Source organism: Ascidiella aspersa, chromosome 5 (genome assembly GCF_963924565.1).
Source record: "Ascidiella aspersa chromosome 5, kaAscAspe10.2, whole genome shotgun sequence".
Classification (NCBI taxonomy): domain Eukaryota; kingdom Metazoa; phylum Chordata; class Ascidiacea; order Phlebobranchia; family Ascidiidae; genus Ascidiella; species Ascidiella aspersa.
The window spans coordinates 15,455,807-15,479,393 of NC_139451.1; the positions used below are offsets into that span (position 1 = coordinate 15,455,807).

Here is a 23,587-nt window from a genome sequence, read left to right on the forward strand (position 1 = left end):
CTAGTTATTTTAGAAAAATGTGTAAAACAAGTTAATATTTTACTTTGTATTAACAAAGACTGAACATATTATCAAATAGAAAACAGAATAATTGAAAATCACAAGCGAAAATTTAAAGCAAATACTGTTCAATACATTGGTCCAAATCAGAGATTGTTTTTTAATTTTGTTAACAATTTAATAATTTTGACAAATTTTGACCAAACATGTTAATTTTGACAAGTCAAAAATTAATTGCCCTAATCGTGAGTCTTTAGCCACTGCAATACCACAAAAAATGCTGAACGCTGTTTTCCTTATCAAAGCAGAAAGTATTTTGCTATGAAACAGGGGTTTATGTACACAGAATCAGGACAGTACACAATTGTCAACACTAAATCAAGCTCTTTTTAGTTTTTTTGCCAAAACATTGAGTTAGGCATAGTTAATGTTCGTGCCTGTTCACTGTTTATGCTAACATCCAGAGTTGGTGTAACAACGGAATATTTAACTGAAATAGTTTCTACTAAAAAAGTGGTCTAACTGTGACTGTTGTGCAGTTTTTGAAGTCTCCATTTTTATTTTATGATAGTTACCACAAACTTATTCTTTATACGAATATTGTAATACCACATGATTAGTGTACAGCTAACAAATTTAATTTTCCCTTAACCGCAGCTTGGGTTTTGGCTGACTGAACACACAGCTTCGGTGCAGATGTTGCTATAATCTTGACATAAAACAATTGATACTCTCCAAAACAAAGTGCATTTAAAAGAAATAGAATTGTCTGCTAAACTACAAATTTAAAAAGTCATTGTGTATCCACAGATTCCTCAAAAAGCAAAATTTGTTGGGACGAAAGCAACTGTCCATACATAATTGTTGAAACAGAATATTTTTATATGCTTATGCAAAAATATAAATCCCCACACTCTGCAGTATTTAAAGGGAAGTTACGTGCATGTTTGTCGAAAGTAATCAAATTTTTGCAGTATGAGGTAAAACGGTCGTGGCTGCACCTAAGCGACCTATGTAGCCTGGCCTACATCGACCGTTGTATGGGTGTTTTTTCCCGCCAGCACTGCCTATAGTTGCCACACAGTGTTGAACGGTGAAGGTTCTCTGTTAAACAGAACGAAAAATCAACACAACGAAATGCGATTATGACGTCATACACGGCTATGGCAGACGGGCATTTACAGTATAACATCAACAGAAATCAAGATATTCGTAACTTAGCACAAACAATATATTAATCCTAATCAAATGGCTTTTTACTTTTATATTGACGACAAGGAAATATAGCCACAATAAATGTACGTACCAACTTGTTAGGGATCCAGGATTAACTTGGATATAATCAGTCACGGCTAGATTTCAGTTGCAATTTAAAGTTTGTAATCAATTACTAAACAAACAATAAACGTAATATTATTAACTTCTTACAAATTCTAAGCTTAATACGACTAGTCAATACAACTAACTAGTACAGAAATACCCAATTTGCAGTTAGCAACTAAAAGTTAAAAACTTGCGCCATGTGCTTTTTGCTAGCAACATTTGAGAAACTAGAAGAGAAAAACGGTAACATTGTGACGTCATCAACATAGAAATTAAACAACGTTTCTCGCTGTAACAGTAGTAAACTTTTCCTGAAATTGTGTTGATGTTGAATTACAATGCACGATCTGCAGTGCAGATCACTTGTGTTTAACTTTAGGTTTTATTTAAGTCTTAAGACGCGCTCTACTTGCGGAAACATTTTTAATTCAAAACCATACCTAAATATTAAAATAAAACTTGTAAGTACATTCCAACTGTTAAGATTGATAGATTGATATGTTTATTGTTAGGGAAGTAGATTCCCAGGGAGCAGCGAAAGACCGTTAGGTCATCAAAGTCAGCCGCTCCCTGACCGCAATATAATCAGAATACATGTACAGGTATACGGCAAATTAAATCATTAAAAAACAAATTTAAATACAATGAAACAACATAATTTTGGCCACATTAGTGGCTGCTATAACAGTGAACAACCTTTGTAGAAAAACAAAACAAAAAGAGGTACAAACAAACAGCAAAAAACAAAAGGGCAACGGTGCAAAACAAGCGACAGAAAGGGCACAATTTGTGAATGGCACCTTTGCCATACAATACAATAATTACAATGATAACTAAATACAATACAATAAAACACGAACAAAGGTATAACAAACAGAAACAAAAATATAACAATGCAATGGAATGGAGCGGGGACGATACAACAGCCAAAAAACTAAATAAACAACTAATACAGGCACGATAGAGAAGGTTCCGTAAGCGACTAAGCGTGACGGTTGCTAGGCTGCGTTTACCATGTTTTTTTGGACCACGTGGTTTTGGTTTGTTGTGATCACACGAGGTAGGATTCAAAGTAAGCTTGTTTTATCGATCGTACGAAAGATTTAAAGGGCAGTGATTTAACATTACAAGGGATGGTTTCCCAATATTGCGTACCTAAGTATCCTAATGAATTTTTTCCCGAGTCAGTTTTTACCTTAGGACAGAAATAATTTTGCTGATCATGTAGTCGTGTGTTGTAGAGTGTATACTAGTTAGGGGAACAAGCATATTGAAGAAGGCATCCGGTAAGTGTTTTGTTTGAAATTTGTGTACTGTTTTTAGGATTTTAAGTTTAAATATATCATTTAATTTTAGAATGGTGTGCTCTTGGTATAATGGTGATAATCTTGTTCTGGGAGGGGAACTGCTTAAAATTTGGATAGCTTTGTTTTGTAGGACTCTGATGTGTTTTAAGTTTGAAAAACAAGCTCTACCCCAACTTAGAACGCAATACTGTAGATGTGTGTTTACTAAACTGTAATAAACCAGGCGTAAAGAATGTGCATTAAGGTAAAATTTCATTTTAGCCATAAGGCCAATTGCTTTGGAGACTTTTCTCTCTACTTGTTGAATATGTGGTAACCACGTTAGTTGGGAGTCAATGGTAAGGCCTAAATATTTTGCAGAAGGTACTTGTTGGAGTGTTTTCCCCTAATGTTTATGTTGAACTGATTATTGCAACTCTTATGTTTTACATCTGTCACAATGAAATGCGTTTTTGAATAATTTATTGATAATTTGTTGCAACAAAACCAATCATCTATTTTTTGTATTTCAATTTGCATTATATTTTCTAGGCTTTTCAGATTGGAATGGGAGGCATACAACACAGTATCATCGGCGTATAGGCTGCAGCTAATTTTAGTGTTTGCTGGCAAATCATTGATATATATTTGAAATAGAAGGGGGGACAATATACATCCCTATGGGACACCGCATACAGGCATTAGACAAGGTGAAATGTGAGAACCCACTTTTGTGTATTGTTGGCGGTTTTCTAAAAAACTCTTAAGTAATGCTAAAGGTGGGCCCCTGACACCATAGTGATTAAGTTTATTTAATAAAATTTGATGATCTATAGTGTCAAAAGCCTTTGCCAAATCCAGAAACACTATACAGCTTTGATTGTGTTTGTCTTTGTTTAGTAACAAATTTTCGTAAAGAAGTGCTGTTGCAAGTCCTGTGGAATGATGTTTTCTGAAACCATGTTGGTGTTGTGTTATTGTTTTGTGTTTTGAGAAAAATTTTTGGAGGTGGGTATATATTACCTTTTCCAAGAGTTTTCCAAATACTGAAGTTACTGCTATTGGCCTATAATCATGTGGTGTTTTGGGGTGTGAGATTTTTGGCACAGGTGTTATTTGGGAATTTTTTAAGCATTTGGGAAATTCAGAGTTAATAATACAAGTGTTGTAAAGGTTAGTTAAAAGTGGCGTTAAGATGTCTACTGATAATTGAATGTATTTAATAGAAATGTTATGCAGCCCACTAGATTTATTCGGGTTTAAGGATACAATTAACTTTTTCATTTCGAATTCAGAAATAGGGGAGAAATAAAAGGAATCAACAGGCGAGTCTAATGTTTTTAAATAGTTTCCAAAACAGCCCGGGGATGAAGGTATTTGGTTTGCCATTTTTGGTCCAATTTTATTAAAATGATTGTTTTAAACTGTAGCAATCGTAATTGGTGAATGTAGTTCCACGTTATTATGTATTTTCCAGGTATCAGTGGAGCTTTTACTCTTTTGCAGTTGTTTTTGAAAGTGCATTTGTTTAGAGAGTTTTTTAATACGAGTTAATTTATTGTTGTAAGCTTTGTATTCAAGAATTAGATCCTTATTGTTTGTCCTGTAACATTTTCGAAACATTTTATTTTTAATCTTGATGGACTTTAAAATACCTTTTGTTATCCAGGGCTTTAATAAAAGTTTTTTTTCTCTACGTGTCATTAGGCGCTGAGGTGCATGCTTATTAAAAGTCCTGTTAAATGTATTTATTAGATAAAGAAACTTATCATTGATGGAATTTGTAGTTGGTTGTTCGTAATATAATTTGACGGTTAAATCTTCTAAAAACTGCTCTGTATTAAATTTTGATGTGTCTCGTTTGAAATGTTTCCTATTCGGGATATGTATGGAATTCTTTGCTATCAAAAATATTGGTAGATGGTCAGAGATATCATATTCTAGAATACCTGGTGGTTATTTGCTGATGTATTGCATTTGAGTAAAAGTGGTCTAGTAAGGAGTCATTGTGGTCAATATTTGTTCCAGTGTTTAGAATGTTGGTGATATAGTTGTTAGTGTCCTCAAATAAATCAAATTTTACGCCTGGATGACTGTAGACGATACCAACAATCGTATTTTGAGTTTTGTCTATACCTATTAATCCATAGGTTTTCACATTGTGTTTCCTCATCTGTATGTATTTGTAGGTGGGGTAGAATTGTTGATTTAATATTAGAACTGATGTAAGCAGCAATCCCTCCCGCATTTGATGGCGAGTCATTATGAAAAAAGTCATAACCATTCAAATTGACCCTTCCGAATTTTTGTTTCTGATACCATTATTATATTTGGCTTTACAGTCAAAGTATTTAACAGTTTCTCTAGTTTGTGTTTATTTTTTGAGAGGCTACGTATGTTTATGTGCATAAAGTATAATTTAAACTGTTTTCATCATAATAGGTGCATTCCGCTATATTTTCTTTTAGAATATTTGTAATTTTTATATTATTAGGTATATTTGCTGCCATTTTACAAAAGCGAAAAAAGGTTATATTACGCCAGTATTCGTAACATTATGCGAGTTCTTCATATATTTTGCCAATTTTTAAAGTTATTACTCCGTTTGATGTTCCGGCAGCTTCCACTCCAGGGAGATGCTTCAAATACCACAACAGGTTATGCCTGGTATAGGTGAGGTCTCTTCCTTAATATATATACCTTTTGACGACAAAGATCTTTTTTGTTTGATAAATTCTCTTCTTTTTTTATACGAAACAAATCTTGCGATTATTGGACGTTCCTTTTGTTCTTTCTTTTTTCCGATCCGATGAGCTCTTTGAATGTCCTTACTTTCTATGTGGATATTGTTTGAGCTGTTTGGCAATATATCCAGTACTTTTTCTTCGCCATCATCAATTTCCTTCCCTGTTTCAGGGACTCCGTAAATTCTAATGTTCTCGCGTCGCCCATACTGATCCAATTTATCAAGTTTATATTTTGTGGTGTGAAGTTCTCTTTTCAGTATCTCGTTGCACTCCTTTACAGTTTCCATTTCGCTTCTTGTCTCTTCAAGTTCTTTCCGTAACATAATTATTTCATTTTTTGTGTCCACTGTTTCTTCTAATTTCCTCGACCGTTTTCTTAATATTTTTTAATGTCCCCATTGAAACTTTTACTTCTTTCAGGTCTTGCTGTATTTGCTTCAGAGTGTTTGCGTCAATCACCATGATTTTGGTAATATTGAAATAATAAATAAAATTTATTAGCTTTGTTATTAGTGTGGTTATTTGCCTAATACCTTAATTCGAATGAATATACTACATGTACACTATAACTTAAAGGCTTATATTGTTTTTAAATTGTACTTACTGTTGTTTTATTATTTTTAGTCAAGTACAGGGTTCACTTCACATTATAAACAGTCTATGAGCAGAGCTATAAGAAAATTTATTTGCTCCAGTGATCCTACTCCAGCTATGGAACATGTTTATCTTTTAAAAATCCCCATTCTTTCAACATGCCAAACACAGGAACAGGTTTTTTGTAACCTTTGTAGTAAAATCAGCCTTCAGATGAAAAAAAATAATAAATTTACTAACATGTTTATTATTTCATTATAATGGCCATCTATGAGCTTTATTATATCTATCTTTAATTTTAGCAACTTAATATTTGATGTCACAGACAAAAAATCTTAATAAAAATTCGTTAATGTAAAGAATATGTCATTTTTTTCAAACTAATTCTTTAAAATAGACTAATGTACACAAAAGTATAAAAAGTTGAGTGATTCCGCTTGGTTGATGTACACTTTTTTATATTACAGAATGTTAGCAATGATGAACTCATCATAAGGTAATTAGTGTTATGTAGAAACTAAGTAGCATGAAAAAATATTTATAGGCCATGCATTTTAGTGGACCACTGTTAATGAAGTTGGAAAGGCTATCGAAGAATTTGAGATCTTAAATTCAACAAAATATATCAATTATTGCAACTGGACTGTTGGCAAGCATACAGCTTTTATTATAGTTAACTCATACAGAAAGAAATAGTGAAAATAGTAATTGTTATTGCTGGTTTCAGATCTATTGAATTGCAAAGTTTATTACAATGCCAACATGGTAAGGACTACAATAAGGAGAAAAACGACAGGCGACATCAAGATGTTCCTTTACAGGTACAAGCAAAAATTTAACCCCGCCCAGCAAATTTGTTGGTACGCCGTCTGCAAAATAAATTTCCGTCCTGGCGCGATCATTTGTTGGGATATCGTTAACCTATCTTATGGTTTCTATAAGTCTTTTTGCAATGGTTTCGATTCTTATCTAAACATAATTGCGATATATAATATTTACAGACAGGAATTTTTAAGCTTTGGCTTAATTGGTTGACCGCTATAAACTTTAAGAGATCGCAACAACGTACTTTGTCGTATAGACTACGGTACTGCTCACAAATATTATTATAAGACATTCGGACCCTCCCAGCTTTTGTAAGTGACTTCATTTTTTTTTTTTTTTTTCAGGGTTTAACTCACCGCCTGAATCAGCAATGTTTTTAATGTAATTAGGTCACGCGTCTTAAGCTAATGCGAAATCAAAATCAAACGCAAAACGCCGTTTTGTGTTTCTTGTTTGGTCGATTGTGAACACAGGATATTTTTTCTCTTTCGCATTTCTTTATTCGTTGGGGTTGGCTCATCAAAAAGAGTGTGTTCGACAATCAACAACAATAAATCGAGCGATCTACGATTTTTCTTGCTAAAAACGTTGAGTTAGGCGCCGCTGATTTTCCTCGCTGTTCGCTGTCTGCGCTAATATTATCCGATGTTGATGTAAATCTGCAAGACGTGCTTGTATTTAACTGACTTGGCACACTGCTTGGCGCAGATGTTGCGCTAATCGAATTACACCCGGGAAAACGATCTTTGTTTAGTATTGCAGGTGACGAGAGACATGCTTGCAATTTAGCGATCTCCCGTCTCGCCTATAGTTAACGAATGCATATGAAGCGGTTTTGCAGCTGGCACCTGGCAGTATTGTCGACGACGCACGTTTAGCTTTACGTTTAAAGGTTCTTTTGCGTCTAAATGTTTTTTGGATTTCTGGATACGCCCCTGGCGCTAAGTAATATTTCGCTTAGTAGTGGTCCTTAACACAAGTTGTCCGACACCAACCAATTCAATTTCCAACCGCAGCCACTCGCCAGTAGGGCGTCAATCAGAACTCGCCCGGAGCGATTTACATTCGCATTGGCGAGCGGGGGAGTGCTTAATCCCAACCCTGAATGATATGTTGTTTTTCTTATTGTATCAACTTTGGAGTCTGCACAATCATTTTGCTTGCTTTTCAGTTGTTTGATCCACGCACAACTAAAAAAAATTTATCAATCCAAGGAAGTAAAAAAATAGGTATAGTGGTGTGCAACACAGATGTGTTTTAATATTCTAAATTATAAAATGCATGGTTTTCTTAGAGCTCTGCTGAAGATTTTTTTTCAAACCAAAATGGTTGATGAAAACTTGGTTAAAGTCTCAGCATGCAGTATTATATTTCCTGCTAATGAAGATCATTCTGGTCACGTTTTAGGAGAGGTAACTATCAAAGTTAAAAAAAAATAATCTTGATACCTCTTATAGAACTATCTTGTAACCTAATTTTTTAGGAGGCTGGCTTTCTGCAATCTATAGATAAAAGATTAATTGCAAAAATTGATAAAATGGTTAATGATGATGGAATATGCAGTGTACAAGAAATAAAGAGTTGCCATCTGAATTAAATAGAAGATTTTTTCCAACCATTAAAGACATTCAGAACCATTTTCACAAATCCTTCACAAAGCATAGGTTGTCAAAAAAAGAGAATGTTCAAATGCTGGTTGACAGATGGCAGCAAGATGCAAAACCTGGTGATTTCGACCTTATGTTGCTTGCGTAAATTCAACAACAACAGTTAGACTGAATAATTGGACAAATTCAGTCTAAGCAATCCTTATTGTTTCTCCATTAATTTGCATGGCAACGCAGACTGCTCATTAGGTATGGACAAGATATCTGTCTGTTGGATGCTACCTACAAAACATCGAATATGCGTTCAATGTGGGACACAAAATGAAAGACAAGCAGACATAGAAGAAGCACTTTGCGTATTAAACGATGGAATCCCAACTATTTTATGACAGACAAATGTGAAGCAAAGATAAATGCCATTGAAACCGTCTTTACAGGTCATTAACTAGTTTATAAAATCTATGTTTGTGTTAATCTTTTGCCCTAGTATTAAGTTTGACTTTATATTATATTTATGTAAGCAAAATTGGTTTGATTGCAATTTTATCAAGCTGTTTTATTGATTTCATTCTAGATTGCAGAGTTTTAATTTGCGACTTCCATAGAGAGCAGGCATGGGAAAGGTGGCTTAAAAAAACAGGAAATATTGATGGAGACTGAAGAAACACAGTTCTTTACCTTATCAGAGCAATAGCCAATGCAGAAAACGAAAAGTCTTACATTTCAGCATTGCAAACTTTAAGAATTAATAAGATTTGGTTGAACAACAAAGCTGCAGAAATATTTTGAAAATGTTTGGTTAAAAGAGAAAGAGGTTGATTTTTTTAAATTAGATTATTTTTTAATATAGGCCTATGTTGTTAAAAAATTATTACTTTTTGCTTGTAGCGATGGGTGTGGTTTTACCGTGCAGACAGAATAAAAGTCCTTATACGAACAAACAACGGTGTGGAGCGGCAGAATAGAGTTCTCAAAGAGTGCCATTTAAAGTTTCGCACAGACAAATCTTTATCAGGTTTAGTAACCATAATACACAAAGATTTTCTTCCGCAATTAAGGCAAAGGTAAATTATGATGGGTGTTTTATTTGCTTTGTTTATTTGATAGCTGATTTAAGTTTTGTTTTTGTAGGTATGAAGAAAAGAATCTAAGATCATCTAGTTCAGTGGTCTTAAACCTTTTTTACAAAATCGCCCCCTCAAACGAGGCCACGAAATTAACGGCGGCCGTGGCCGCCGAAGGGTTTAGAAACGGCCACCGAAAAGCTCTGCTCGGCCGCAGGTAACTCGAGAAGGATACAAGTAACTATCGAGGGCTTTGTATGCGTATTGCGAAAGCAAAACTCGTTTTCTTCTTATTACCATCGGAGATTCGGCTCGTTAACTCGTTGCGATGCCTTTATAACTTTGGCAACGTGCCATACTCGCTCCGATTAAAACCCACGTGCGTTTGTAAAACGTTTTTGTTGCTGGCCGCCGGAATCGCTTGCCGTTCGGCCATACTGGTTGCCGGGTGGAAAAGTTAAGTTCGAGGACTGCGAAACGATTGCCGTTGTACAAAAGTTCATGTCGCTAAAAATTTACATACAAAACTTCAAATATCCCAACAATATAAATAAGCAAAAGCAAGCACATTTTATTGAAATACAACAGCTCGTGGAAGCTAATTAATGCGACCCTTGCGCCTGGTGCTTATTTGCAAGACTAGTAATAGCTGGGTGCAAGCAAGTCAGCTTAAGTCGAATTGCATTTCCTCCAGTCTTGTTCATGTCAAGTTGGTTTCGGTATTTATTTCTCATGTGCAATACTTCACTAAATCCTTGTTCAACAATAAATGTCGAAGGAAAAGCCAATAAATACAACTTCACTTTTGTCCATAGTTCCGGAAATCGATCATCGCACTTGATCCAGAAATCTGCCCGTCCATGTGCGAAAAAAATTGCTCGAGCTTCTTCGTCACTTTGCAAGTCGATAAGTAGTTCCTGCATGGCAGAATCACATTCGTTGACTGAGATGTTTGCAGTAAATGATTCTACCATCCATGGAAAAACTTCAAGATCAAGCAGATCTTTAAATCGAGCGTACATGTCTTTTTGAACAGCTTTCAGGAGTTCAATGTAAATGAGCAAATGATTGTCTGTGACATCAACCAATACTTTTGACAGTCGAGGAAAGTGATGGAATTCTCTTCTGTTCAGGGTTTGTTGGTAAAGCTCCAGCTTGCTCATTAGGCCACCACGTATTATTGTTTTGTATTGAACCAACGTCGCATTTCTAACTTGGAGTTTGTTGATTGCGCTGTTAATTTTCTCATAAAAATCTGCTAAATAACTGACATCTTGGTGGCAGGTAATTACATCTTTAGCAAGATCAGATTCTTCACCAAGAAACTCCACTACACTTTTGTAAAGTTCGCAGTACCTTGAAAGAGATTCGCCTTTCGACAACCACCGAACTTCCGTATGAAGCAGAATACGCTCAAATTCTTCATCGTTCTCTTTGCACAGCTGTCGAAACATTCGGTTATTTTTGGCATTAACAGCAACACCCAAAGATTCTTGCAGACGTGGACTAAGGTGTTTGGCAACCAAATTGCTTGGAGTACAGGTGCAGGATCTTTCTCCATCACAGTTGAAATAATTTCTTTAACAGCAGGTGCTACCAAACTTTCTCCAACAGTAATAGAAATTTTGTAAGAAGCTATCAGTCCTTTGACGTTTTGGTCACCTTTTTTAGCAAAAATATTGCATATGCTACTTTGAGCATGACTCTCTTTTAAAGCTTGAAAAAACCCCGTTGGCTTGTTTGCTTTGTCAGGATGAATCCTGTTTAAGTGGTCCTTCAACCTTGACGGCTTCATAGCCTCATTACTGAGAGTTTTCTTACACAAAAGATACATGGGAAGTTGCATATTTGATGGACATAATACAAAACCAAAGTTGTACTCCACAAGATAAGAACGGCACTTAATTTTTGCTTTTTTAGAATTAGAAGCCATAACCTTCCGCAATAAAATTAAAATAAACTAGAAAACAAGAAAGTAACAAAAGAAATCGCCGTTACTTTCTTGCCTTCCGCTAACGCTATAAGCAGCAAACTTGACATATTCTTCGTTTCAGGTCATGGCTTCAATCTGCTCTGCACAAATCAGTCAGTTTTTTGAAGTGCAGTACCCTACGACAAATAAACGTCCGACTTACAAGCTACCGATTGTCGAACGAAATTACCACGTGCTTGATCAGAGCACACTCAAAATCGCGCAGGCACACACGCATTTGCATTGCAACAAACGACTCAAACCTGAGTTTCATGTTTGACCATGGTTTGACCTTTTTTTTACTCGTGCACAAGTCGAACAAACCAAAAAGTAGTTTAAGGATCCAGAACGATTATAACGTTCGTTATGCGCCCCGGTTTATGCGCAAAACGCTATATGAAGGCTAAATGTTTGTAGAGAAACGCGTCTCCTATTTCGGCGTCTTAAACAACACACACAGTTTGTATTTGAAACTTGTTGATGAAATGAACGAAGAATCAAAGCTGGCACAATTCAAGGAGACGGTTTCTACACAAAGGCAACGTGTCAAAACATTTCACATGTGGTACGAATTCAAATATTATGCTCACCAACTATTTGGGGGAACCGGGAGAAGTAATCAGCGTCACTTACTTATCAAACGCCTAAATAAAACAAGCAATTTAGCAAACAAGGCCTCATTATGACGTCACACATATAAACATAAACTTACCAAGACTTAAAGTTAAACAAATGAAGACAAGAAAGAGTGAGATGTCACTCTGACAAAGTTCACAAGAAAAGGCACTGCAAAATAAGAGCAGTGTAAATACTACATAAAAGACGTTATCTTATACACGAAGCCATATTTCCACCACACAGTCAGGCGAAAAGGAAAACCACTTGTATCAGAAAGTAAGCTCACAACGGTACAGCACCACAATGTCTCATAGAAATAAGTAATTACTGGCAAATACGATGTAACAACGATCTTGATCGATAATTGCGCTCGGCCTTACCAATCGCCCCCGTTGAAGAACACTGATCTAGTTCATACAGGAAGTATAATACTGCTATTCCAGTGTATTTGCAAAATCGACCAAAAAAATTGTTAAGCATTGCATAAAGAGAATGACAGAGTCAGAAAGTCTATCATCTCATAAAATTTTAAGAAGTGGCAACATTTTTCAGGTAGCAAGTGAAGTTACAAATATGAACTATACTATTCAGTTTGGTTCTGAGTCAGAATTTCCCAAATGTTCATGTCCAGACTTTAGACAACACTTTCTTCATTGCAAACATATGTTTGCTATCTTCAAGAAATATGGTGATTTTTCTTGGGACAGTCTGCCAAATTGGTATTCTGACTCTGTATACCTTACCTTAGATTATGACATTGTTAGTCGCATTGCTGCTCCAACAGAAAATGCTGACACCCCTGCTATTTTATTGTTTGTAAATAAAAGTCGGGAAGACGACGAAAATGCTAAATTTTTACAAGTAAATAGTGATATGCCCCAAACCCAAAATGATGACAAACCAACACAAAAAAGTATCAAAGAAATTGCGAATACGCTTAAAGAACTAACAGAACTGTTGTATGATGTACGGTCACAAAAAGCTTTAGATCTTGTAAAAGAAGACCTGAATTCTGCAAATTAAAAGTTATGCTGGACTTAGTTTTATCATATCAAACCACGATCCCTTTCGATAAAAAGAAAAAAGTCCAGTCAATTTCCAAAACTTGATGAACTTCCGAGAAAACATGCCAAGCCTATAATCCATTTGCACCACGGTCTGGAGCCTATGCAAATTTTATGAAGCCTTTGCATCAAGTACCTACTTTGTATCCAGCCACAAGTTCACACGTTGCAACAAATGTATTAAACTCCACAGTTATTCAGGAAAACAGGCCTCACTTAGAACCTTATGACATGGCTGTGGTGGGGCTTAACAAAAAATGCTGGGAAAAAAATTACTCCAAATATTGAGGTTATAAAACATCTTCACATAGATCAAACACTGCTTAAGAATGGTCCACATGCTGTATGTTTGTTGCAGTTAAAATCAATTGAGCCTCATTTGTCAAAAGGAGAAAAGTTGGTACTGCTTTCTGACGCAACATTTAAAGTTGGGTGGTTGTATGATGAAGTCATTAACAGCTTTATGTGGCAAATTAGCAATCAACACGACATTCTATATGTTTCCTCAATGGTTGCCAAAATTGTGCAAAACAAAGGTTCTATTACAAGACTATGGTCAGATATATCCCTTTCGGGCAAACAATGCATATTTGCTCCGTGGAACATTTGTGGTCGACACTGGGTGTTACTTGCAGTGGACATTAGGAAGCGTTGCTTGTTGTACCTGGATCCAACACAAATGGTTTGCACAGAGACTAGCATGAGTGTTCGAACGACATTTGCATTTATGAACGACCTCATGTCTCAAAAGTTTGGCTTCACTCTTACTTCAGTTAAAAGCAATGTTAAAACCCTGCAGCCAGACACAGAAAGCTGTGGGGTTTTCATCTGTATGTATGCAAGTTGGCTTTCAACTGGCAAAAGCCTTGTGCAATCCGGATCGGTACACGAATATCATGAGCATGTTTACAAAATAATTGCTGGAGCATGTCTCAGTGGTAAACTAAAAGCCCAACAAATGCAAACTCTGTGATGATAAACAAAAGATAGATTGGGTAAAATGCTCTAGATGCCCGCAATGGTTCCACTGTGAATGTATTGGATTATCATTAGAACCAAGCTGTTAAACAAAAAAACTTTGTCTCAGTGGTAAATGTTTTTTAATCACCTGTTGTTCAAACAAATCTTTTCAACCACTTCTTCTTCTCTAAAACATTTATCTAATAATAATTTTTCAAACAAATATTTTTTTAATCACTTATTTTTTTTAAATTTTCTCTAACCACATCAAATCTTTTCAACCACTTCTTCTTTAAAACATTGTCTAATAATTGTTTTTCAAACAAATCTTTTTTTAATCACTTATTTTTCTTTAAAATTTTCTCTAATCACATCAAATCTTTTCAACCACTTCTTCTCTATTTTTTTTAATCACTTATTTTTCTTTAAAATTTTCTCTAATCACATCAAATCTTGTCAACCACTTATTCTTTTTTAAAACATCCTCTAATCACTGGTTTTCAAATCTTGTCAACCACTTATCTTCTTTAAAACATTCTCTAATCACTGGTTTTCAAATCTTGTCAACCACTTATCTTCTTTATAACATTCTTCAATCACTTGTTTTCAAACGAATCTTTTTCAACCACTTATTTTCTTCAAAATTTTCTCTAATGACGTCAAATCTTTTCAACCACTTATTCTTTTTTAAAACATCCTCTAATCACTGGTTTTCAAATCTTTCTTAGAGGATGTTTTAAAATCTTGTCAACCACTTATCTTCTTTATAACATTCTTCAATCACTTGTTTTTGAACGAATCTTTTTTTAATCACTTATTTTTCTTTAAAATTTTCTCTTATCACATCAAATCTTTTCAACCACTTCTTCTTCTCTAAAACATTGTCTAATAATTGTTTTTCAAACAAATCTTTTTTTAATCACTTATTTTTCTTGAAAATTTTCTCTAATCACATCAAATCTTTTCAACCACTTCTTCTTCTCTAAAACATTATCTAATAATTGTTTTTCAAATCTTTTCAACCACCTAATCTTCTTTAAAATTTTCTCTAATCACATCAAATCTTTTCAACCACTTATTCTTTTTTAAAACATCCTCTAATCACTGGTTTTCAAACGAATCTTTTTCAACCACTTATTTTTCTTTAAAACATCCTCTAATCACTTGTTTTTGAACGAATCTTTTTTTAATCACTTATTTTTTAAACGAATCTTTTTCGATCACTTAGTCTTCTCTAAACCATTATCTAATTACTTGTTTTTTTAAACGAATCTTTTTCAACCACTTATTCTTTTTTAAAACATCCTCTAATCACTTGTTTTTGAACGAATCTTTTTTCAACCACTTATACTTCTTTAAAACATTCTCTAATCACTTGTTTTCAACCACTTATTTTCTTTAAAATTTTCTCTAATGACGTCAAATCTTTTCAACCACTTATTCTTTTTTAAAACATCCTCTAATCACTTGTTTTTGAACGAATCTTTTTTTAATCACTTATTTTTCTTTAAAATTTTCTCTTAATCACTTGTTTTTTAAACGAATCTTTTTCGATCACTTATTCTTCTCTAAACCATTATCTAATTACTTGTTTTTTTAAACAAATCTTTTTCAACCACTTCTTCTTCTCTAAAACATTATCTAATCACTAGTTTTTCAAAGAAATCTTTTTTTTATCAGTTATTTTCTTTAAAATTTTCTCTAATCACATCAAATCTTTTCAACCACTTCTTCTTCTCTAAAACATTATCTAATAATTGTTTTTCAAATCTTTTTCAACCACTTCTTCTTCTTTGACACATTCTCTAATCACTTGTTTTTCCAACGAATCTTTTTCAAACACTTTTTGTTCTTTAAAATTTTCTCTAATCACATCAAATCTTTTCAACCACTCTTATTCTTCTCTATAACATTATCTAATTATTTGTTTTTTAAACATATCTTTTTCAATCACTTATTCTTCTTTAAAGTATTTTCTTATCACTTGTTTTTGGTTCTGATGAGGGCTTACAATTTGTTTGGAAATCTTGAAATGCGGTCTACTCAACTGTAACATGTAATCAAAATCTAAGTTTAATTTTTCATGTAAGTGACCATTAATTTGTATGTGCGTTTATTTCCTGCAATAACTATAATATATTTGCTTTCAGCTTTGAATGAGTCGTTGAAAAAGAGTGCTGTATTTTGACTAAATTATGTTGCTGAAGTCAATATATGCCATTCTGTGCACTTGAATAATGGTCTACTCAACTGCAAACATTTAATCAAAATTAAAGTTGAATTATTGATGTGTGGGGGTGCGGGTCCGATTAATGAGTCTTCATTTATATAATTGCCAAGATGAATCGACCACACTCCTACAAGATTTGAGATGGCCTGTCTTCGTGAGGCCATTCAGGTCCAATTCTTTCCTTTAGTTCAGATACATGAACAGTCAATTTTTGCTGTCTTCAGTCAAAGCTGTAAAAGCCTCTCTTTGGTTCAGTCACAAAAGCACTCAAGTTTGCTGTCTGAGTAGAAGCTATAAAAGCCTCTATCTCTCTCTCTCTGGTTTATATTGATTGAACACGCTATTTATAGACGAGAATCAGTTAAGAAAATTTCTGCGATAAAGAAAGATTTACGTCATTAATTCTTATAATACTTAACAAAATATCACGTGATAACAAGGCGTGGTCTAAACCTTTTTCTCTCGACTCTTATAGACGGAAATAATATTTTTGTCCAAATATGGCTTGAACAAAAGCGCTTCGATCTACATTGCGACGTAACTGGCGTTCGATTCTAAAAATAATGGATTGTTGACAATAAGGCGAATTTCAAAACAAAGCGCTCACATTAAACGGATATACGTAACATCACATACAGCTCTGACGCATAAAAATTGGTGTAACAAGGCATTCGTTGCAAACTTTAGCAAGAGATATCGGCAATCGAATTTAAACAAAAACTTTCATGACGCAACATTAAGGCGATAAAACAAAGAATTAATTTGATGTGCTAACGTGTTGCGACAAATACTCCCTTTGCAAAGGTTTTGCAGTCATTTCGAATATATAGGAATGACATTATTTTCCAATTGTTTTCGTGTGTTGTGTTTCAGCTGTTGTGAAATGCTTATGGAGCATTGGACGCGAAATTGTCCGATCATTTAACGCATTTGCGCAATTGTTTTTGGTTCGATTCCTGATTCCTCGAGAAAATTTTCGTTTGTGCCTGAACTGGCAACGAGGATTTTGATGTCAGCGTTCGCTGGTTGCTTGAAATGTGTTTCATCGACACGCCAGAGCAGTTTGCTGTGGCTTTTTTTTGCTTTTCAGGAAATCTGTGCGGCTTGCAGGAGAAAATCCCTGCACGGTGCGTTGCAATTCTGACGTCACCAGGAAGCCGTTGTTTTGCGCGTTGCATCTCGATCTATCGCTTTGTCCAACGCTTGTTGTGTTTGTTTTCTGAAATTTCAAAATATTTTTCCGGCAGATGTGTGTTCGAAATTATCTGTAGCAACACTCAGTATTCAAGTTATTTATATTTTGGTTATAGACACACATATTTTCTATACTTATATATATATATAGGCGCGACAGGTTACACTTAAAGTTTGAGACAATTAATTACTGCAATTTGTAATTACTCACGTTACATCTTTTGCGATTCAATACAAAATTAAATTCTATTGATTTTTAGCATTGAGCAACATTTCCTTAAAAATTTGCATTTTTTTTTAGTTTGCACAATTCGTTCAATGTAAGTTTTAAAATAACGACGCATCACAAGAAAATACGCTTTGAAGTTGCTGCTTATTCACTATTGCTTTCAACAAAAGGCAGGAAATGGGGTGTTCCTAAAGTTGTGATTTGAAAGCTAATGTTTCGCGTGTGGATAAATCATTATGCTTTTTGATACGAGGTATTTAAACTCGTGTGTAAACGCGGCTGCGTGATGAGAGAAAAACAGACAAAAACCCAAAACGTACCAAATGTTTTAAAGAATTCGGAAATTTAACACGAAATTATTTCGTGCACAACAAAATTAAATCGTGATTCACAAGTTTAACGCGTTGATTTCAAACTATTGAGCTCCAAGCACAAAATTAATCTCTTTTAACATTTATCAAAATATCGTGCGATCGATGTTTAAGCTTAGACTTCATAGATATAGACTATACATAATTTGCGAAATGCGATACATAATGGTTTAATAAAAAGTCGCATTAAAACAATTTACAGACCTTTCAGTCGATATTTTTACTCATTATATATATAATTTTGTTTTTAAATGTATAATAGATTTTTCACCTGATAAACTAGGCAGAATCAGTTATTGTGAAATCCATAATTCCGTTTCGTTTTCCATGATTCCAAACAGTGGTGATGTCTTTATCGGCAACGCTTGTTTGTATTTCGTGTTTCGAATTCCAAGCAAATGCTTTGCTGACGCTATGGAGCGTCTCTTCACGTATCTTTCGATGAGATTAATTTCTTCTAAAGCTGGCTTCTTGCAAGTTCCAAACATGACAGTTTTTAGGCGGCCGTTTGTAGGTGGTCCATACAGATTTAGGCACATATTTTTTCTTTGAGCTTCGTTTCTTCAGTCTTCTTGGGAAAGTAGTTTGCAGGTGGTTCGTTCCTCACTCGCGGGCATCAATTTGTGGGGGTGCGGGTCCGATTAATGAGTCTTCATTTATATAATTGCCAAGATGAATCGACCACACTCCTACAAGATTTGAGATGGCCTGTCTTCGTGAGGCCATTCAGGTCCAATTCTTTCCTTTAGTTCAGATACATGAACAGTCAATTTTTGCTGTCTTCAGTCAAAGCTGTAAAAGCCTCTCTTTGGTTCAGTCACAAAAGCACTCAAGTTTGCTGTCTGAGTAGAAGCTATAAAAGCCTCTATCTCTCTCTCTCTGGTTTATATTGATTGAACACGCTATTTATAGACGAGAATCAGTTAAGAAAATTTCTGCGATAAAGAAAGATTTACGTCATTAATTCTTATAATACTTAACAAAATATCACATGATAACAAGGCGTGGTCTAAACCTTTTTCTCTCGACTCTTATAGACGGAAATAATATTTTTGTCCAAATATGGCTTGAACAAAAGCGCTTCGATCTACATTGCGACGTAACTGGCGTTCGATTCTAAAAATAATGGATTGTTGACAATAAGGCGAATTTCAAAACAAAGCGCTCACATTAAACGGATATACGTAACATCACATACAGCTCTGACGCATAAAAATTGGTGTAACAAGGCATTCGTTGCAAACTTTAGCAAGAGATATCGGCAATCGAATTTAAACAAAAACTTTCATGACGCAACATTAAGGCGATAAAACAAAGAATTAATTTGATGTGCTAACGTGTTGCGACAGATGTAAGTGACCATTAATTGGTATGTACGTTTATTTCCTACAATAAGCATATTATATTTTCTTTCAGCTTTGAATGAGTCGTATTTTTACTGAATTATGTTGCAAGTCAATATATGCCACCATTCTGTGCACTTGAAATACAGTCTACTCAACTGTAACATTTAATCAAAATTAAAGTTGAATTATTGATGTAAGTGACCATTAATTGGTATGTGCGTTTATTTCCTGCAATAACTATATTATATTTTCTTTCAGCTTTGAATGAGTCGTTGAAAAAGTGTTGTATTTTGACTGAATTATGTTGCTAAAGTCAATATATGCCATTCTGTGCACTTGAAATACAGTCTACTCAACTGCAAACATTTAATCAAAATTAAAGTTGAATTATTGATGTAAGTGACCATTAATTGGTATGTGCGTTTATTTCCTACAATAAGCATATTATATTTTCTTTCAGCTTTCAATGAGTCGTTGAAAAAGAGTGCTGTATTTTGACTAAATTATGTTGCTAAAGTCAATATATGCCATTCTGTGCACTTGAAATACAGTCTACTCAACTGTAAACATTTAATCAAAAAAATTTTTTGAAGATTCATGTAAGTGGCCTTTGGTTGGTATGCGACTATTGGCGTTTCGCTCATTATAACAGTAGTGGTAGCTTTCGTTTTAGCTCTGAATGATGCATGGCAAAAATAGTTTTTTTTTCAGCAGCAAATTGCTCAGCTATGTATATTGCAACTTCAATGAACTTGCCCTGGACAAACTGCCAGAAATAAAATCAGCCACACGGGAAAAGCCATCCTTGCTCTACGACATTTTGCGCACCCCGAATTCTATGAAAAAACTGCTCTTTTTAGAGCCAACTTTTGCCCATTTTAGTGCATAAAAACCCCCCAAAAAAATTTCTGCATGGGCTTTTATTTGTTTTTTTGCATGTTTAAAACTTGTTTTAACATATAGATATGACTATGGATTGCAATTTGTTTTTGTTTTTCTAAATTATATTGCTTCCCCCAAAAAAATTCTAATAAAAGGTTTATTTTGGCAGTTTATAATTTTAATTGGCTGATGTTATTTTGGACCTATTTATTACTTTTTGTACCTGCCCTTGTTAATTTTATGTTCTTTGATGTTTTATTATTTTCGAGTTATTGTATGTTTTTGCATGAATTTGCATGCTGGGGAAGGAGATGGCAACCTTCACGTGGTCTTCCCTGTTAATCAAACTAATAGTCATCATTTTTTTATGCCTTGTTTAAAAGTATTTTTGTTCACACATATAATATCTGAAGTATATTTTACTTTTGTTCCAGGTTATGCTTCGGGAAACATGTTTTCTTCTACATGCTTTTCAAATCAGGTAAGGTTTGATTATTGCTTTATTAAAATGTTAATTTTATCTTGATAACTTAATTGTGTGGTGCTATGTTTTCTATAGCAAATTAACCTTGAAAGGCTGGCTTGACAGCTATACTCTTTATAGAAAGTCTTTCAAAGTAACATTGAGTAATTGTTTTTAGTTTGAATTCCACAGTACCAGTGTTTTTTTATTAATTCTAAAATCAACATTTTATGATTTCAGGTTATGTTCTTGACATGTCTGAAGCATCTTAAAAGATGGATCTGAAAAGGATGATTACATTAAGGTCTACTCAACAAAACTGACAGTAGTAATACAGCAACGATTAAAGCCGAAATACTACAAAAAATATTTGGCTTAAAATGAGAGACTATTCAATAATTTAAACAAGACAGTATAGATCTCTATACTATGTATATACTATGTATAGAGTGTATAAACCTTTAAAATAATCATGTTTGTTTTTGTTTATTTTTTCACCAATTTAATTTGTTTACTGTGCATGTATTGCTAAAATCCATTTGCATATAGTTAGTGAAAGTTAAACCTGAAACTGTTAGTAAATAACTATATAAAACAATTATAACGTTCATGCTCTTGTCCCAAAAATGTTGTGGGTGACCAGGTCAATAAATGACTAAATAAAATACATAATATTATCATCATTGGCATTTTTCTTACGGTAATGTAGCATTTAGCCTACTTTTACGTCACTATACACGTGACCATTGTCCACTGATGTGTGACCGCCGCACCTAACGAATTGCCTTTCCGCATTTGACAATTCATTCTACTTTATACGTCTTACTGATTAGCGGCTTGAATCACCGCTCTGTTTATCGCTGTATTTCTGAGATTTGTGAATATACTCTAAAAGCAACTATCTACTGAGTGGATTGTCTTTGCTTAGAGTACAAGAAGTTAAGGACAGGTATTCTAGCGGCCTGCTCCTTTGGAGTCGGATTAAGAACTTCCCAGCTAACAATTTGACGTCGCAGCGACGTAGATTTTTGGTTTAAGTTTGGTCGATAAGACGTTGCAGCCAACGTTATTTCTACGTAAAAGCGTCGACACTTTACGACCTAGATGCGACGTTGTGCAACTACGTTATTTATACGTTTATCATGAACGTTGTTTTTACGTAGAAGTGTCTATTCCAGACGACGTAGATCAGACGTTTCAAATTACGATGTTCAGCGACGTTATTTATACGTTTATCATGAACGTTATTTTCACGTAAAAGCGTCGACACCAAACGATGTAGATGCGACGTTGTGCAACTACGTTATTTAGACGTTTATCATGAACGTTATTTTCACGTAAAAGCGTCGACTCTTTACGACCTAGATGCGACATTGTGCAACTACGTTATTTATACGTTTATCATGAACGTTGTTTTTACGTAGAAGTGTCTATTCCAGACGACGTAGATTGGACGTTGCAAATTACGGATGTTCAGCGATGTTATTTATAAGTTTATCACAGACGTTATTTTTACGTAAAAATGTGTGATCCGGACAAAGTTCATGCGACGTTGGAAACTACGTTGTAAAACTAGGTTATTGAAAGCGTTCACATTGTTATGTTTGCGTAATAGTTTGGACTCCATGCCCTACAAATTACGTTTGCAATGAAGTTACAAATTACGTTCGCAACTACGGTATAATGCGCAAAAAAGAAACATAATAACGATTTTTTTGAACTTTTAAAACACTTATACTTGTTGTGACATATCTGACTGTAATTATTTACACTTGCAAATTCTTACTAAATCTTCTAAACAATTACCATCCAGGAAAATATAGAAATAATATAGTATTGAAGTAAAACAAACACGGCAGTATAAAAATGTTGACAATAAAGAACTGTAAAAAAGACAAGAAAACTGAGAAAATTGGTCTGTGGACCTGCAAAACACACGAATTTTATAGTGTTACTTAAATTGCTCTATTACACTAACACTGTCTAAAAGATAAAATGTAAAAGGTTTCGCGTTTCACAGACTATGTGTAAAACAATGCACATTAAAACAGGAAAGTAACGTTAACAACAACAACGTATTGAAAAAATAAGAACAATACAAATCCAGCGGTGTAAAACGAAAATCCAGCAGTTTAATCCGAATCTGAATGCGTGTGTGATACATCGAGAGAGCTGTTGGCAAATAATATAAAAATTAGGGAATAGGGAAGTGATTGCTAGGGCTGTAGGGTCTAACAGGGGAATATATACCTTATAAAAATGGCTCATGTGTTTGTCAAGCTAAGGAAAACCCCATCCAACTTTCATCTGTTTAAGCTGCATTAACTGGGATATGTGATTAATGACTACAAACATAACTTTTAACTTCATTTACCTTATGAAACCAAATCAAAATGAGCAAAGCCAAAAAAACTAATTGCAATGATGCACATGCTTCTACATGGTACAATAAATGCCCAACTAGTTGCCTTAAACAAAAAAATTAAAACAACCTGATAGTTATTTCATGTTTTTGATTTTTTTATTATGCCAGCAAAGTGTTTTGTGATTAATTGTTCTCACTATTGGTAATATTATGATCCAGACGTTTGGAATCCTAACACAATTCAACCATAGTTTCAAAATTTAGATGTGCCATTTACTAATTTAGCCAAGCACAGAAATTTTATATCACTGTTAATGTATTTTCTTGTGCAACCTGAATTTGTTTGGTAAAATTAAGTATCAAGAATTTTATCTCATTTTTTTGCCAATAATAACATTTAATAATGAATATTAGTATTTTTTACATTTTTTAAAGTTTGTTTTTATA

At 34.2% G+C, this 23,587-nt stretch overlaps 1 pseudogene; it reads left to right on the top strand.

Moving 5' to 3' along the window:
* The first annotated feature begins 6,712 nt into the window (after nt 1–6,712).
* LOC146145080 (uncharacterized) lies at nt 6,713–13,059 on the top strand (annotated as a pseudogene).
* Nucleotides 13,060–23,587: the final 10,528 nt, after the last annotated feature.